The sequence below is a fragment of the Electrophorus electricus genome, chromosome 1 (genome assembly GCF_041902795.1).
Source record: "Electrophorus electricus isolate QZ-2024a chromosome 1, ASM4190279v1, whole genome shotgun sequence".
Lineage (NCBI taxonomy): Eukaryota > Metazoa > Chordata > Actinopteri > Gymnotiformes > Gymnotidae > Electrophorus > Electrophorus electricus.
Window position 1 is genome coordinate 19,411,897 of NC_137497.1, and position 15,921 is coordinate 19,427,817.

Here is a 15,921-nt window from a genome sequence, read left to right on the forward strand (position 1 = left end):
CGTTAACATCAAGAGCTATGACGGCTACACCCCACTACACATGGCTGCTATTCACAGCCATGACTCAGTCCTGAGTGTTCTGGTGCGTGCTTATGGTGCCAACTGCAACATACGTGACAACAGTGGCAAAAAGCCCTATCACTACTTACACAAGGACGCCTCACCCAAGGTGAGAGAGATGCTCAGAGACCCTCACGCTGCGGATTACAAGCCCTCAGGCCATGAGCAGCACTTTTCAGATCTGCCCAAAGCGTTCAGCACTTGGAGTAAACTATTTCAGTCCAAGCACAGAAAAATACTTAGATGCGGGTCAAGATTCCACTCAGCCTTGAAGCAGCTTGACCAGCCTTGACCAAGATGAGGACAGGATAGACTATACATTAATTTCCAGAATGTTTCCATACAATGAACTTCCCAAATTAAATAGCATATCCTCAAATATGCATTTTCTCTAATTTGTCTTTCACTCCTGATTTTGAATCTGTGATCAAAACCTTAAGCTTTGAAATAAATCATTTGCACATACATGTTTGAAATATTGCATAGTCATATCTGCCTTGAACCATTATCTGTTTTCTTTGAATATTCTCTGATGTTTTGTCTTTGAGTAATGAAATGTTTTTGAGGTCCTTCATCAGCTGTGCAAGCAAAGTACTTCTGAATTAGTAGTAGGAGAAGCCAGATAATATACGAAAAATTAGTAGTGTGCTTTATATTGTTTGTATTTCCTTTGTATTAATAAATGTGCAGACTAAGTGCTCAGGTGAAATTAGTGTGATAAAAATTTGCTCTTGTGTTCCAGTTGTTTTGTTTCCCTCTTTCTGTTCTATATTCTATATAATGTATTATATTGATTTAATTTATGTTTTGTAAGGTAACTCAAGATAAATGCCTAACACAATCAAAGCCTAAGACTGAGACAAAGAAGCTATAAATTTGCATGAACACATCTGTTGAGCCTTTCCTTCTTATGCCACCCCTGAGATCAGTAGTTAAAAACTGATTTCAGCAGAGTCATTTTAAACAGAAGTAACTGCAAGTCTAGAACCTCTCATGAGAAGAATATTGTACTTAGAATAACATCTTATTTTATATGTTTGTCAGATACCCAGTTTGTTAGTCTGTCTAAACTCGATTCATTTGCTCTTCACTACTCAGTCAACTTAAGGTCATCTTCTTTTGGCATTGGTAGAATTTGGATTAGTACTGTTTGGCCGACAGTAATCACCTGATTATATCACCTGATATAATGACCTAAATAACTGTTGCAGCTAGGATTAGTAAGCACAACATCCAAACAGTGTCACCTGAAGTCCAGGTTTACCATGCTCTGTGTTGTGGCCTTGACAGTATGCATAAGTGAACAGTACCATTAGGTGCACTAAGCCTATTGGGTTAATTTGGCCTCCTGTTTCTCATATGACGTCGGAGTGTGAGGTTGGCTGACTGACTTTCTCCGACGGGTCACATCAATCCAAACTTTCACTTTCATTGCACATCTGCCATCATTAGGTGCTGCACCGGCCCACATGAAACTCATCCAGGGGAGTAGGTGCCATGCACAAAGTCATACACACATACACACACATACAGTCTAAAGTTTATTTGATGTAGCAATTTTGTGTAAGTGCCATTGTCGACCTTAGTTCATATTTCTCTCTGTAATAAATGACTGCAGCATGCAATGTGATAGATGAGGGCCAGGGTTACAGGCAGCCCTGCAGGCCCGACAGGGACTCATCACTGGGATCAAACTCAGCTCACTCTCTTGCCCTGTTCACACCTCCAGTGGCCAGCTAAGTTTTGATCAACACAAAGCATACACAGCACCCAAGCTTAGTATGATGAGATGTTTGACTGTGAAGGACAACACCTCCTTAATCAGCCTGTAATGTATCATCAGCAAAACTCTACATCTAAGGGAAGAGAATATAAGAAAAGAAAAAGAAAAAAGGTGTTGTGTGTCATCTGTAACTATTGTGTCATGATGTTTTATTATTTGGTGGATTTTGTTATTAAGGAGCATCAGAGTGTTGCTGCAGTTGTGAATGGTGGTGGTTACTGAAGTGGTTACTATCGTAACTTTTGAAATTTTCTTTATACTGTTTTGGTAGCATTTTGTTGGTGTTGTTGGGGCACTGTGGGTAGTGGTAGTGCTGTGGAAGCTCAGTGGTTAACGTATTTCACTTGTAATCAGAAGGTTACCAGTTCAAGATGCCACTGTTAGGCCCCTGAGCAAAACTCTCAATTACTCAAAGTTGTACTCAGTCACGATTCCAAGTCACTCGGGATAAAAGCATCAGCTAAATGGTGGTGGTGGTGGTGTGTGCCTAGTTGTTTTTTGAGGGAAAAAAAAGTTTGTCTGTTGTTCCTCTGGCTATCTTATCCACCTCCTCTGTAGAGTGGTGGTTAAAATGGATGTCCTTGACAAGTGAGGACAGTAGTTTGGTCCCCATACTGGGCTGGTCAAGTATGCCTATCACCATGGTCTACATTTGCAAGTTTCTTCCTAGTATTGTAGTGTAGCGCTCCCACTCTTTCAGTTGACTTCCCTGTAGTGATTACATCTTTTAGTTGACTTCTTCTTCTTCTCCACTTCCCTTTCCTCCTCTGCACTTGGGTCCATCTAGAATGTCCCTCCTTCCTACAGTATACACCAGGGACACAGTCTGAAGGGGTACATCACCCCCGATCAATCTGACAGTCCTGCTGTCCTGATACAGAGGTATTTTTGAGTTTTTCTCAAAGCAGTTAGTAATAAGTAAGAGATGTCATTGCTTGTTTGCTGATGGGTTAGGTGTGACAGGTGTCAGGTGGTTGCTAGAGTGTTGCTATGGCTGTGGAGTAGTTTAGCATGAGGGGGAATTTGGCTGTTGGGGTAATGTCCATTAGTCTAATGGTGCAATTGCTGTTGAGGGGTTATTAAGCTGTGGGGGAAGTTGTTGAGCTGTGGGGGTAATTGTTAAGGGAGTAATTTGTGGTGAAGGCTAATTGGCTGTGGGGTAGCTGAGGCTGAGGGGTTATTTAGCTGTTGGGTAGTTGTTTTATGGTTTATTTAGGTGTGGAGGCAGTTGTGCTTGAGGGTTATATGGAGGTGGTGGTAGTTTGGCTTGGGGTAATTGGCTATGGGGTAGCTGAGTATAAGGGGTTATTTAGCTACTGGGTTAGTTATTTTTGAGAGGTAATTGCCTGTGGCATAGTTCATGTTGAGGGGTTATTTAGCCGAGGGGTAGTTGTGCTCGAGGGCTGTTTAGCTGTGAAAATAATAAGGGTTGTGTGGTAGTTGAGGGTGAGGGGTTGTGACTGTGACCTCAACTGAGGTTGAGGAGTTGATTAGCTGTCCCTATAGTACTGGCTGAGGGAGTGAGGGAGAGGGTCTGTGCTGGTTAAGTGAAAATTAAATCATGTTTAATTATGTTAAACGCTTTTTGAAATGAAATGAAATTTCATTAAATTTAATGGATAAAGTGTGAGAAAGCTCAACACAAAGATAAACGTTGTAACTTGTCAAAACAAAAATGTTTTGAGGAATGAGAAACTAAAAATGAGGAACTTTATATTTAGATATAAAAAGCGAAATGCTCTGCCTATTATAACTGGTATCTTAGCTAGCCTAGCCAGCTAACTTAGCCAGCTCGTTAGCTAACGTACCTCAAGAAAGGTAGCTAAGTTAGTTAGCCAGCTAGCTAAATTACTTTAAATGGCCAGCTGTATATTTTAACTTGAGTAACGAAAAAGAATTAGCACAAATAGCAAATATTGTAGCTAGCTAGTTGTCACGAAATAGTGTTGTAACTACTCGGTTCTTGGTGATTATAATTTGGATTATATGATTATGTAATTCTGTCATTTTTATTTAACATTGTATACGTGGCAGAAAACTCCTAGCTAACTGTATTAGCTAGCTGTGTAAGCTAGTTAGCCTGATAAATTTGTGTATATTTGGTCCAGGGCTTGCTTTATTCAGCTACAGTCTTATTTGGTTAAGTTAGCTAGCTGGCTAACTAATGATGCCTAATGCCATCTAAAAATTACTGTGGATGTCAAGGTATAGGTGTCTGCTTGCGTATTGTTTGCGAAGAGCTTGGTAGGCGAGCTAATTAGTCACCTGACAACTGGCCATTTAGCAGCTAAATTTAGGCCTGTGAGTGGTAGCAAACATCTGAGGCATTTTAGTGAGTTGTTTCGTCCTATAAATGTTGACGATTAATTTTATTTTGCAACGAGAAATGTTGTGTTCATTTCGTGTTAAACAATTTTGTGTTCCCGGTCAGAAATAACCATTCCACAAAGACTCACCATACAAAACTGTAATAATACATATTATCACTACTTATTGTGTTAGATTTTTTAATTAACTTAAGTTCTAGTGAATATTACAAGTTTTGAACTTTTATATGTTTTTAGTGGCTTGTGTGCCTCATTGATTTGAGCTTATACACTTGAAAGCAAGTTCTAAAAAGCAATTTCTGGATTATTTTGAGTATAAGAAATAATCAGATGACACATTGTATACTACTTATTACAGAGTACTTTGGTTCAGAGTTATCAAGGACATTTGCTTTGAAACCTTTAAAAAATTTTATACAGTCACAAAAAGTGTAACACGTGTTGTGTTCCCGGTCAAAAGGGACCATGAATATTTTAATTGTATACAAAGGAAATTATTCCAAAACTGCACTTGACAATTTCATAATATTCCAAGATCAATGTCTTCATACATTAATGAATAACTTACAAGAACAATAACATGTTAACCAGTCTATCAGATGTGTTTTTGCCTGATAACAGAAAAAAACTGTCAACCGATAACAAAATCAGTCTTTAAATGTGGTGGATTGTGTTGACTGAAACTTCAATGGTGTTTTTTTGCTCATGCACATGTTGGACAATATGCTCAGGTTGTTGCGTGTCTCTTGCAAAGATATGCATTGCATTTATGGCATGTTATGCTTGTTTTGACATCTCTTGGTGCACACAGACTGCACCTCTTCCTCTTATCACCTCTTTCTTGTAGCAAGTGATCTTGTTTCTTGCTCCTGGATCTATGTTACCAATACGGCTGAGGCTGGCATTCGGGGAAGGTGCTGGCGTTGTTGAATGTGAGGTGCCCGCATGGTTTTCCCCAACTCCTCCAGAAATAGCCTCCTCTTGAGAAATTTCCCCTGCTTCCATCCTGGATTCACCTCCATCCACACCACAAATGCGTTGTAAGATGACACATTTAATATGTTGAAAAATAACATCATCGGCCAATGTGCTGTCTTCCTCTGAAAAGAGTATGTGCCAGTAACTTCCAAAAGTGCAAAAAGTGGATAAAATCATGAGTACATACAACTAATATCTCATGTTTTGCATGATGCATCAAGGCATCACATCTAACGATCCAATCTAAAACATGTTTGCATATTCAAATGGATACAACTGACTCTGTGCTGTTCGTAATTTTGTTCTCCATAAAAATAAGTCTTACTTTTATAGTGCAGTTCAAACAAACCAATGATAAAGAAGTACATGAAAATCAAAATCAACACACCTTATCAAGGTTGTCAACTCTGCCTTTGTTCCTGTTGTAATCCAGGATGGTATTGGGTTTCTTGTCCTCCCTGGTGCGCACAGCTGCATCCCTGTGCAGAGTTGTCATCAGGAGTACATTTTTCCTTTTCTTTGGACAGTAGGACACAAGGGTGTGAGTATTGGTGAAGGCAAATCTGAAGGAAAAATTATCTCTGTCCTGTGTAACAAGTAAGGCGGGAGGCAGCTCTGGCTTGTTTCTTCTGATCATCCCCACCATGGTGATTTTTTTTGGAGCAGCTCCTCACCAAGAGCGTAGGAGGTGAAGAAATTATCATGTTATGTTGTGTCTCTTGAGACCTGCAGTCATCTCCAGAACCAAATGCTTCCCTTGGTTCTTTTCAGGAACACCATCTGTAGGTTTCCCAGTACAGACCTGCATTTTCTAGGCATAGCTTGTCCTGGCATCACACATTGCCCATATCTTTATGCCATATTTAGATGGCTTGCTTGGCATATACAGCTTGACAGGGCAGCGTCCCCTAAAAGCGACAAGATGCTAATCTACTGTGACGTTTGGACTTGGGTTATAGATGAGTGGCAGACGCTCCACCCACTTTGGCATGCTTGTGTGCGTGCGTGTGTGTGTGTGTGTGTGTGTGTGTGTGTGTGTGTGTGCGTGCGTGTGTGTGTGTGTGTGTGTGCGCACATGCGTGCTTGTGTTTGTGCGTGTGTCCATCTGACAAATGAGGTTGTACCTGAGCTCAGTTTTTACACTAATTGTTGTCTCCCCCATTCATTTCCAATGAACGGAAACTTTTGACCTGGGACAGTGACTGCTATAGTATTTAGCTATAGCTGTTAGTAGAGATATTGAAGCCTGTTAAGGTAAGTTTTTGTCAAATTCCTTATGTTGTTTGTCATTTGTTACACTGTAATTTTAAGGTTTAACAGCTGGTGAGAGTCTTGATGTTTGTGTAAGTGCAGTTTGATATAAATACATAATTCATAAGACTGACAAGTGGGCCTAATTATGTAGTGTATAGAGTGACCTTAGTATGACATGATGGAAATTAATGTTTCTGTTCTCATGCTTGTTTGCAGGTTGTCATTACACCTGCAATCAGTAGACGTTCAAGATTTAATAAATGAACCTATTTGTGTATATGGAAGCAGCAGACCGCTCACTTGTTCTTGCAATAACTGTTCAAAATGCACTCTTAATATAAAGCAGGGTCATATGACTTGAAAGATATCACAAAAATGTTTACAAGCCAGTATCGTTTAGTTGAGACTTTGTTTGCAAGATAAAAAAAGCGTTTTCTGAGACATTTTATAAGTTTAAATATTTTGCTTTTGTGTCTGTATGTCCATAAGTCTATGTCAGATCCATTAAAAGTGAGTAGACATTTATTAAAAACTGCCATTTCTGCATAACTGGAATGGTTCTGAAATTACTGATGTTGTTCATTATTTGGAAATATCAGTAAACTTGAATTAATTTGTAAATTGGCAAAATTAACAATACATATATGAACCTGAAGTACTTTTTTCATATAGATAATCATTGTTGTGCAGAATACAAAGAGTTAGCTGTCGACCTATAAAACAGAAACAGACCAATGGATACTGACTTGACTTTCACTCCATGCAAGACGTTAGTCAGTCGGCTAACTTCAGTATGTATGTACAACTGGTCATATGTCATTGGATTTTGTTAAACACATGTAATGTACGTATTTGCTGCTAATAAAAGGGTCAACACAATAAGAACATATTAATTAATTACAGTTAATTCATAACATAATTATAACATTTTGGCCCACATCCAAGTTCCACTCTAGGCAGGACTTTAGCGTGAGTATTACTGACACTGACCTCTCTATTTTCACATGAACATCTGTATTTGATAGAGACTATAATGAACTTCTATAAGTTGCAAAATGCTGTAAATGTACACTGATGTCCACATTTGTGTTTCTGTAGGTTCAGATTATCTCACATCACCTCTAAGTAAGTTAAAGAATTAAATTTGTGGCTTAGCCTTTGTTTCCTCTTAAATACTTCTTAAAACTGGCATTGGTTTTTACCATCTAAATCATAACCTTCTGTATTCAGCAACTAGAGCAACTGCAGCCAGTCAGAATCTAAAGTGATTTAAATGAAGTAAATGACAAACATTTCTTTGAAGTATTTCTACAATGACACCATAATGTGGGGAAATTATTTCTCTTATTCAGTTACATTGGAAAAAAGACAAATTACAGGTATAGAAACATTGACTGTAACTGGTTATGAAAGCGTGCAATTTGGTGACATTATATTTAAAGTTAACTACAACATGTCTCAACAGCTAAAAATCCTCCCGTCCTCAACTACTCCACAGCAAATTACATTTCATGTTTAAATAGCATTTAACAGTATTTAAGGATTTCAGCATTATTGCAGGATTACATTTAACATTTAATCATTGACATCGTGTGATGTAGAGTAGATTTTAAAATCAGTTTATTCTTTTTTATATGACAAATGATGGATTATTAGTGTAATAAATGTGGCTGCTAGGGTGTTGCTAGGGTAAATGTTGAGGGATTTTGCTGTGGGGGTAATTTTGGTTGAGGGTTCTTTGGCTGTGGGGTAGATGAGGATGAGGGGTTGTTTACTGTTAACACCATAAATACTATGAAATGTTGTTAAATGCAGTTTGCATGTAAAATGGAATCCTGAAATACCGTTGAGCTGTTAAGCCATTCCCACGTAGTTGTTATGTGCATGCCAGGGTGTTATCAAGTGGTTGCTAAGGGGTCCCAAGTGGTTGCTAGGGAATTACCAAGTGGTTGCTTTTGGGGTCCCATATGGTTGTTATCGTCTTGCTAAGTGGTTGCTAGAGTGTTGCTACAGCTGTGGGGTAGTTGGAGAAGTTTGAGGGGGTATTTAGCTGTTTGGTTAGTTGTGGTTGAGGGCTGTTAGTCTAAAGGGGTAATTGTTGTTTAAGGGTATTAAACTGCGTGAGAAGTGGTTGAGGGCAATTTGGCTGATGGCGTAGCTGTTGTGAGGCTGATGGAGGGCTATTTGGCTGTTGGGGGTATTTAGGTTTGAGGGATAATGGCACCAAAGGAAACAAATATGCAGCTCTGAAAGTTCTCTGAGAAAAGAAGTGGCAGAGAAAGAACGGAAAGCTTTTACCATGAAAAAAGCCTGAAGGAAGCACATGACCGCACCCCTCTTATTATTTTAATAATTTTTGGATAATGGGAAAATGTTTTAAATGATAGCTTTTGTGTTGAACCATAGGGGAGAAATATTATGAATTTAATAAATTAGGTATCTAGAATGGTTCGGTCTAAGGGGCGAAGATTAAATATAAAGAGTGGCATTGGAATGCAAGAGAGATGCGTTGATTGAATGCCATAATTGGGAGCCTGTTAAATTGCCTTATTTTGGGTTAATCTGTGTTGGCGTGGATTACTGGATTTCTTTTTTTGTTGGGTTTTTTTTGGAATAATTTTTTTTTGTCTGCTTATGGCATCATGCCCCTGTCACTGGTCTTTTTGAGGAAAATAAATCTCCCTTATTGGCTTAATTACTACCGGAATCGTGCTCTGTTTGATTTCACCCCACTATCCTTTTACACACACACACACACACACACACACACACACACACACACACACACACACACACACACACACACACACACACACACACACTACACTACACTACACTTCTCTCTCACACACACACATACTATACCTGGTTCTCACATACTGACACACACACACACACACACGCACTACACCTCACGCTCTCTCTCTCTCCATCTCTCTCACACACATATACATTGCACCACTATGTCTTTATTTGATATGTGCAAAACATCAAAGCACTCAACAGCAATGAGAGTCAGCATTCAGGATGGTCCAGAAAATCAGATGAACTTCTGTACAACTGACACAAGCAGGATTTACTACAAAGGAGTTCCTCGAGAACACCTGAAACCTTAAGTCTGAGGTCTTTTATCCTTCCTCTTGGTGAGTGTATTTTTATCCTTTTGTTCAAAAAGTGCAAATAATTGGCCTCTTAAATTTGTGCACACACACACACACACACACACACACACACACACACACACACACACACACACACACACACACACACACACACACACAGACGATATAGTCTCATGCAGAGACTATCAAACCACGTCCGTTTCCATTTTCCTTCTATGTCTGTGTCTACATGACCATTCTGGTGATCTTTTAATTAAAGGGTTCTGAAATGCAAGTCTATTAGCAAAGTGACAGGAAATCTGACCAATGAAGTGTATTAATTTTATGTTTCTCACTCCGGGGGCGGGCCTATAGCAGCCTGAACCTTCTCAGTGTTCTGAAGAAAGGCTTACGACATTATTAGTAAAGCATCACTGTGTTCATGCTACCTTAGACAGCTGACTATGAATGGGGTCTATGAGTGAGACAGACACTGTAGTTATACAGTAGGTACGACGAGCTGAGCATCCACAGTGAGTTATACAGTACAGTTCTCATGAATAGCAGCAATGCAATAAATATGTTTACAATCCTTTTAAATGTTAAAAAAATGGATAATATTGTTTATGCTGTGCAGCGCAAAATGAATTATTAAAAACAACCATCAGAATGTATTACTTAATTTAATAATAATTTTATTAAATATAAAGAAGATTAAATAAAGATAAAGGTCAAGCAGGTACAATAATCTGGTTAAAACACCAAAGTCATGGATGAAATTCTGATGACCTGAGAGAACCTGTTCTGTCCACTTACCAGCTATGACTGTCAGCAGCTGTAACAGCAGAACACAGTGACACCTGCTGCAGGACAGCATGACTGAGGAGACAAAAGAGAACCCAGTGAGTACTGTAGAGAGGAGACAGGAGAACCCAGTCAGTACTGTACAGAGGAGACAGGAGGACCCAGTCAGTACTGTACAGAGGAGACAGGACAACCCCAGTCAGTACTGTACAGGTAGGAGCAGAGTGATCACTATTAGGAAAAAAGTCACTTATTTACAGTACCCTGATTACAGCACCTGGCATAAAATAAACAGGACTAAACCCCACTACACCTCAGCAGCACAGTAATCCTCCTTTACCAGAGGGGGTTAGTCCAGGGTCCAGAACATCACAGTCCTGTCTGCCAGTACGTTGTGTCACTGTTCAGTTCCCTTATTCCCAGCAGTCATGCTGTGATTAATATTTCTGGCAACATTAAAATACTAATCAGACGGGACTAATTTTCCAGTCATATGTACGTATAGCAACTTTACCACAAGACCTCTGGAGTGTATGACAGACTCACACAGGATCAGAAACTTCAGGCTAAATTACAGACATGTCAGCGGCTACTGGATTTACGTATTACTGTCTCACTAAAACATCCACGTGTGATACGTAGCCTTCGTTGGTCGCAACCACTAAATATTTTTCACACATCTGCACAGAATTCTGTTATTTAATGAAACCACTTATAGTAATGACTTGGGTTTGAACATTAGCAGGTTACATATGTGTAGGGGAATTTACTTAAAACCTCTGAGAAGTCATTTGCCTATTCGAGCACTTCCGAGATTGGAGAAAAAAGCGCCCAAACTCAGATATGTGAACCCTGGATAATCGCCCGGGATTAAAAACCCGAGATTACAGCAAACAGCCATTTAGAGCAGGAAAAAGGCGCAATAATTATTACTGACACTGCAGTAGGTAAAATGACGGACATGGCGAGAGTAAAATCACTGAGGAACGAGGAAAATAATTACATTACCACACCTCGCCATGTCAAATGAATCCTGTCCGAAAGGTTTTAACACATGAGGTTCTGAACCTTGGTTCTGGGGACGCACCGCCCTGCACAGTTTCCCATCTGATCCAGCTCATGAAAGACTTGATGATCCAGAAAACCTGAAGCTGTCCGCCAGTGGATGAACTGTTACCAGCCTTAAATATTCATGACAAACACGGAAATAAACCCGAAACAGTTTTTCTTTGGGCTGATAAACTGTTCCTGGCAACATGCAGAATCAATTAGTCTGTAATGCACCTATAAAACAGAAGTATTGTAACGGTCAGTAATTTGCGGACTGTCCCCTTAAGTTACGTTTACGTAAAAGGCGTGTGCACGTAGCCCACGCGGAAGAGTTGTTTTGTACTGTGGGTGACGGACGTTGCCGGACCCAGCTCTTCATTTATCGTTATTTACTTCTTTAGTAACGCGTTATGAGCTGTGGATGTTTTTACAACTCATGTATGAGCTGTCTACAATACTCCAGGAGCGAGCCTGTGTCACGTGGTGAATAATCCAGCAAGTTTACTACTAAACTGAGTGAGTCTGGTCAGCATCTCCTCCACGTGCTTCACAGGCTTCTCTCTACCAGTTCCAAAGATCTGCTCATCTGGGTTGGAGTATAATTTAAACAGGACTAACTCCAAGCGTTACAGTATGTACTAAAGTACACAGTTACTGTAGGTGCAAGGCAGGTGTTCTTAATAAAGTGGCCGGTGAGTTTATGTAGCAACATTCGTACTTGGGCTGTTTATCTAACGACCTTGCAAATATTATTGTGGAGAAAAATGTGTGATAAAAAATAGAGGCAGTGAAACCCACTGACTAATCACAGAGTGCGACAGTGTTTTTGAATATTATTATTATTATTATTTAATAGCAATAAAGGTTTGTACGCCACATGGACATGATCTCCTACCAAACGCATTTACTGAGGTACCTGCACGCCAGGAGACACACAGTCCATCTACTGAACTGCAGCATAAGAAGGCAGAACAGCACGCGGAGGGAACAAAGCGCACAGCTACTATCGCTCAGTGCACGAGCTAAAGTCCCTCAATGAACACATGAACCCGTTCAACAGTCCGCGAGACCAACCAGAGTTCTTAGCAGACATGCAAACTTTAAAACAGCTGCACTAAACATTACATATTAACTTATTATCTATCCAGATACTTTTTCCGTCCTATCTTGCCGAGTCCTGAGCTAGCGCTGTCAGAATATATAAACACGTTTAAACTAACCGCTAGAGATGTTGGAACTTGAAATGTCAATTTTTTTTCTCCTCCAAACCCTTCTCTTTCCCTTTATGGTTCTTTCAACCTACAGTTCACCAAGACACACAAGTGGCAGGCCAATCCGTTTCAACTCAGGCAAGCATGTATGCTTGCGGATAAATGTGAGTGTGCGGTTTATTTGTTTTTTCACGTGAAAGTTAAGAGGTGCGGTGTGACTGCGCAGGATGCGAGCGCCCCTGTTCCTCTCCGAGCAGAGGATAGGCAGCCGTATCCACGCAGTCTAAGCCACGCCGACCCGAAATGGGAACCCGAGTTTGACTTCAGCTTTCTGTTCGAGTACAGCGGCCGAGGCGGAGACACGGACACGGAGAGACGTTTGGAGGCAGGTCGCCGATTGTCGCGTAAGCTCAGGTTCAGCCGCCCAGTTCAGTAAGATGATCAAGTGTATCTATTAATATTTTATATTAACTGTTACCTTAGAGAAAGCATCACCCTTGCCGTTCCTGGCAGCTTCACTAAATATTAAATATTAATTTATTATCTATGCAGATGGATACTTTTTCCGTCCTATATTGCTGAGCCGTTATGTTCATAAATCACTTTCTGACAGCTAGTGCGCATATCTGGACGGTAATCAGAAGTACATCTATATAAAAACTCTTAAACTCACCGTTACAGATGTCGCCTTTCAACCTGAAACTTGATTCAAAATGTTTCAAAAATTAAACCCGCGTGTAACCTCTGCCTAAAGGCGCCCTAATGAAATCATTCAGAGGGAGCACGTCTCAGAAATTTCGTGTTAGATCAATGCAAATTAGCGCGGTGCCTCCAGAAATGTGTCTAGTACTATGTTGATAGTAATAAATCCTTTTAAACCCTCTCATGATTAATGACCCGAATGAGTCACAGATTAGTAAATACAACAAATGACACTTAATTTTTTAAAAAAACAAAACAAAACGTATATCCCTGCACAAAAGAAAGCAATCGCGAAATAACAGAAGCAAATCACAAACAACGAAAACCGATTCAACATAAGTATGACCGATTAATGCAGTCACCTATTAACGTCACCACAAGCGGCGGAAAAAACAACGTGAAAAAATACCAATATTAATATTTCTCTTACCCTCAGAGGCTTCAGTTGCAAATCAACCACATTGAATAATTACTGAAATTAGCAAATAAACGCTCAATAAAAATTGGTCAATACAGCAACTTAGTACGTGGATTTTCACAAACGTTTGTGTTAAAAGGCAAAATCAACATTTGCTGTGGTGCTTTCACTGACTCACAGTTTATGTAAGAAAGTGTATTGTTAGCCATATGCTATTTGGAAATGATTTCATAGACAGTATTTATATAAATGTTCTTAGATACAATATATAAAATTCATTTACACTCTGCTATTGTGAGGACACCAATGGACAAGATCTAAACAGTCAATCGAGTTTAGAGTTTAAAAACAAGTGTCATGTTTGTCATTTCAGTAATGGTTTGTTATGGTCGGTATAAAATATGTGCAGATTAAGATTAAGGTTAAATTTATCTCTTATGACACTAAGGGTCATAGCATATATTTAATTAGGCTAATATTTTTACAAATAATACTTACACTGACAACCCTCCCTGAGAGTGCACACTAGTCTGCTTTCCAGTCAGGAAGGTCTTTATAGGTTGGGGAGGGAGGACATACAGCATTGCGGCATTATACTTCCAGATCTGAAGATACTGTGACCTCATCTGTTATAAACACTCCTGTGGATGGACTGAAATACATTTTAGAGCTGCCATATTTTTTCTGATAAACTGTACCTATTGAAATAAGACAACCAATTCGATGACTATCATCATTTTTTTAAATGGGCCACTACAAAATGCTCCCCGTCAGAGCGAGCACAAGTAGCAACCCTCTTGGTGGACTTAACCAGCACACCTTCCACTAATGTGTATGTCTCTGCTCTCTCAGCTGTATATGTAGCCACTCACCTCACCCTCACAGGCGCTGGCCTGGAATATGGAGATGCCAGTTTGGAAAACATTCTAAGGGATCAAGAGAAACAAACCAAAATTAATGCTAAAATTGATGCCTAAACATTTTTTAAATCAGCATTAATGTACATTACTCAGGACTATGTCAATAACATGTGTTTGAAAATGGACTTTGATAAACGGAGCTTCTTTGCAGTTAACCAGATAACTCTGTATCCCCAGCTAGTGAAGCTTAAGTGCTATTTAATTGTTGTTTGAAATATCAATCAGTCATTTTCAGTAGCACAGGTCATTGTACCGCAAATGTTAACTTCAGATGAAGTGGAAATGACTTCATTAACTTCATTCATTCATTCACCCACAACTGATAACCAAGATGTCTGAGAGAAAACTTGCACTGTGTCCGACACAGACAGGTTAACGAGCAGCTAGTTAGCTCGGTCTGTGGGTCTGGCCACTAACTTTGCCCATTAAATCTCACTTTTACAGTAAAGTCTGGACGTACCGAGATGGGGAATAAAAGCCATAGAAAGAAATTGAGCGCAACAAATTGAAGGGAAAATGTAAAAAAGGGAGCCTGGCTTCACTTACCAAATGCTGTAAGTCAGAAGTGTGGCAGGGTGCTGGGACAGCAACGGGAGAGCCAATAACAATTGGAGAAGCACATTGGAACAGACCAATGGTGCTCTGCGGCGTTTTGGAGAATATTGGAACAGGCCAATGAGAGGACGCAAGCTCTCTGGAACACACTGGAACAGAAAATCAGGGTCAGTGGAATGAGTCAACATGTGGAGACGGACAGACCCACAAAAGATAAAGAAAATGAAAGCTAAACATGATAGAACCAACACACTGACAGAAACACAACTGGGAACAGGTTACAAGGCAACAACATGAAATGAAGAACACAGGCGACATGAACAGGAAACATGATAGGACCTTAGTATAAATGGAGGCTTAGTACAATGAACACAGGCTGAGTGAACAATAACCAGCGGCAAGACTGGAGAGACACTAGAAATATATACACGTGTTAACAAGGAATATACCCACGAGTTAACAAGGAACATATACACGAGTTAACAAGGAACAACTAGAAACAGGAGAAAACAGGCAGAACAACCAGACAAGGGGGAGTAACAGAAAAATCAAAACAAAGAAGTTCATGGAAAGAAAACCAAGTTTTAAAGCCAAAACAGAGCATGACAGGATTGCTAAAGTGACCGAGATGACAGGGAGGGGACAACCGTGACAATGCAGAGTAATAATATTAATAATAATTACTCAGATATGCAGGAATATACAGTGCAATAATAATTACTCAAACATGCAGGAACATAGAGAGTAAAAGTTACTCA

The 15,921-nt window shown here is 39.7% G+C and overlaps 2 long non-coding RNA genes across 2 annotated transcripts in view; one reads left to right on the forward strand and one right to left on the reverse strand.

Annotated features, from left to right (window-relative positions):
* Nucleotides 1–15,921, forward strand: part of LOC145657437 (uncharacterized) — a 356,445-nt gene that overhangs the window by 273,669 nt on the left and 66,855 nt on the right. The window lies entirely within an intron of this gene.
* On the reverse strand, nucleotides 13,471–15,240 carry LOC145660261 (uncharacterized). The gene is made up of 3 exons (XR_014126511.1): nucleotides 15,155–15,240; nucleotides 14,561–14,614; nucleotides 13,471–14,239 (listed from the first exon to the last, which is right to left on the reverse strand). It is a non-coding gene; the product is annotated as an uncharacterized LOC145660261 (long non-coding RNA).